Source organism: Adiantum capillus-veneris, chromosome 16, assembly GCF_014529385.1.
Source record: "Adiantum capillus-veneris isolate H3 chromosome 16, ASM1452938v2, whole genome shotgun sequence".
In the NCBI taxonomy this organism is placed as follows: domain Eukaryota; kingdom Viridiplantae; phylum Streptophyta; class Polypodiopsida; order Polypodiales; family Pteridaceae; genus Adiantum; species Adiantum capillus-veneris.
The window spans coordinates 10,679,543-10,683,105 of NC_140946.1; positions in this window are offsets into that span (position 1 = coordinate 10,679,543).

Below are 3,563 nucleotides of genomic sequence, written 5' to 3' on the forward strand. Positions count from 1 at the left end.
TATAGCTTTTTAGATGGGTACTCTGGTTACAATCAAATCACAATTGCATTAGAGGACCAAGCTAAAACTGCTTTTATCACAGAGTTTGGAGTGTTTGCATTTCGTGTTATGGCTTTTGGCTTAACAAATGCCCCTGCTACATTCCAACGATTAATAAACACTGCGTTTAAAGAATTTCTAAGGGAGTTTTGTGAAGCTTTCCTAGACGACCTTTGTGTTTATTCTTCTTGGGAGAAGCATTTGTTATATCTACGAAAAATATTTGAAAGGTGCAGATTTTATCGCATCTCATTGAATCCTTTCAAATGCCAATTTTGGGTTAAGCATGGAGTCATTCTAGGGCATATAGTGTCCAAGAATGGGATATCCACAGATGAGAGTAAGATTAAATCCATTGCCGATTTGCCACCACCTACGAACTATAAAGGAGTTCAAAGATTTATGGGCCATGTTGGTTATTATCGAAGATTTATTTTAAACTTTGCCGAGATAGCGCGTCCATTGTACAAGCTTCTTATCGAGTTTCACTGGACGGAAGAATGTCATCAATCTTATGAGTTATTAAAGAAGGCCCTAACAAGTGCTCCAATGCTGCGAACACCTGATTGGAATGTACCTTTTCATGTGCATATTGATGCATCAAATTTTGCTATTGGGTGTGTTCTAACTCAACCAGGAGAACATAAATTGGACTACCCTATTAGCTTTGCAAGTCGCCAATTAAATGATGCCGAGATGAACTAAACTACTACAGAGCGCGAAGGTCTAGCTATGATTTACGCAGTAAAGAAATTTCGCTATTACCTTCTTGCTACCAAGTTTGTGTTTTATGTTGATCATCAAGCATTGCTACATTTGGTAAACAAGCCGTGTTCCACAGGTCGAATTACACGATGGTTGTTAATTCTTCTTGAGTTTGACTTCATCGTTGTTGTGAGGCCTGGGAGGAAACATGCCATGGAGGATCATTTATCTCGTATCCCTAATGGCGAAGCTCCTATGGGGGTTGATGATGAATTGCCTGATACTCCTTTGTTCATTGTTGAGACAATGCCTGAATGGAGTGAAAAGATTGTTAACTTCTTAGTTAATGGTTTTCCACCCAAAGAACTGCGAAAAGATATAGCTCGAAAATTAATCAAGGAATGCGAACCCTATTGCTTACTGGCTGGAACTCTCTATAAGAGAGGAAAAGATGATGTTCTTAGACGCTGTGCCCGCGAGGATGAGTATTTATATATTCTACAGGAGGCACACATGGGCGTAGCTGGTGGTCACTTTTCAGGAAAGTTGACTGCCCGAAAGATCTTACAGTCAGGCTATTGGTGGCCCACTCTGTTTAAGGATGCATCACTTTTTGCAAAGGGATGTGATGAATGCCAACGCTTCAACAAGCCACAAAGAAGGGATAGGATGCCTCTACATCCCATCAAGGTAACCAAACCATTTGAAAAGTGGGGCTTAGACTTTGTAGGACCGATTAGTCTGGCTGCACGTAACACGCAATCATGATATATCATTGTGGCTACCGACTATGTAACCAAATGGGCTGAAGCAAAAGCAACATGGAAGGCGGATGCAAAAACAACAGCTAAGTTCCTCTTTGAGAACATTATCACACGTTTTGGATGCCCCTTTGAACTTGTGAGTGACAATGGAACTCATTTTATAAATGAAGTAATAAAAGAACTCACATGAAACTTCATGATATCACACCTCAAGTCTACACCCTATTATCCCCAAGCAAATGGCCAAGCTGAGAGTACCAACAAAACTCTCATCTCCATTTTGACAAAGACAGTCGAGGCTCATCGCACTGATTGGGACCTAAAGCTTACATCAGCTTTATGGGCTTATCGTACTGCGTATAAAGTTGCTATTAATTGCACACCGTTTAAGATGGTGTATGGCCAAGAAGCAGTTATGCCATGGGAGTTTGTCATTCCTAGTCTTCGAGTAGCTTCTCAAGAAGGTTGGGATGGTAACCCCTTAGTGGAGCGATTATATATCCTGGAAAGGCTAGATGAAGAGAGGCAATTAGCTATGCAAAATGCTCTAGTGGAGAAGGATAGGAGAAAGAAGTGGTTTGATAGCCATTTAAAGGATAAAGACATCAAGGTTGGTGATAAAGTTCTTATGTACGGGGTACGTAATGAAAAGAAGAAATTGAAATACGCTGGTAAGGGACCATATCGAGTGTGTGAAATTACCCCGCAAGGTACCATTCGTGTGGAGACTCTAGATGGAGTTGAAACCATTGGATTCCTTAATGGAAGTAAATTCAAAAGATATTATGATCCTCTAAGCCAGGAAGAGTTGCAAGACATCCATCAAAAGAAGGCTGCCAAGGAACAAGCAGAGCTTAAAAAAATCCAAGCAAGAGTTGAGGCTCGAGAACGACAACAACGTCTTACGCCAACGAGAGGCTAATCTGGGAATCACGCAAGCATTTTTTGAGGACACAGATGACGACTCATTAGAATCTGAGCCACCCCTACGATACCCAATTGAGCTAAATAGCCCTTATGGGAAAGTACTATACAATGCCTTATTAGATACGGGAGCTAAACACAATTTGTTATCCTATGGAGTTTGGTGTCAATTAGGGAAACCGACCCTATCCCCGAGTACGATGTAAGTCAAGGGCATTAATATAAAGAAAACTGCTATTCTTGGAGTCCTTCAGACCCGTGTTGTCTATGACAATCAAAGCATAGTGCAGAGGTTTCTAGTCATGCCCGCGGGAGCTATGGAAGGCAACGTAAACCTGGGACGCACGTGGATGTTGGCAACCAAATGCACTATTGATTGGGCTACTGGTAGTGTCACGACGCGACCATCGACTCTTACCCCTATCATTCAAGCAAAGTCACCTACGTTGCAAACTCTAGCAAAGTTGAAGGATAGCCAACATTCACAAGCCAAGGTGGTTAACTCGTCTTTGCCAGCTACCCATGAACCTAGCACTTCAACACTTGTAGTTGCAGCAAGCAGTAATATTGCAAGTACTCAACGTGCACGACCTAAGAGTACATATCAATGGGTCCCGAAGGCCTTACTTCCAACTACCTCAACCCTCCCATCCATTCCAAGAAAAAATTTCCTGGGAAAACCAAGAGCGCGCCCTAGGAGAGTCAAGACCAAATCACGATGGATTCCAAAACAACTATTAGAAGCCCAAGGCTACTATGATGGAAATGAGAAAATTTGGGTACCTAAACGTAAAATGTGTCCTTCCCTATCGACAACAAACCCATATGAGTCAAACAGTGTAACGCTAAAGCCAATGGCGGACCGTGGGAAGGGAAAGATCACAGAATGCTACACACCTAGTCGAGAGCTAGTTTGGGCTCCAAGGCAAAACCAATTTATTCCACCTAGCTCAGAAAGGGGGGAGTTCCATGAAGCTTCTAGCTCCTCATGTAATACATCCATAGAGGTAAAAGCTTCTACACAGCCTCCATCTATAGTAGTGGACCTCCATGAAGCTACAAAAGAATCCACACCTCCCAGTGTTCAAGAATCACATGATGAACCACTTCAAGTTCGATCCTGGGAGAGTA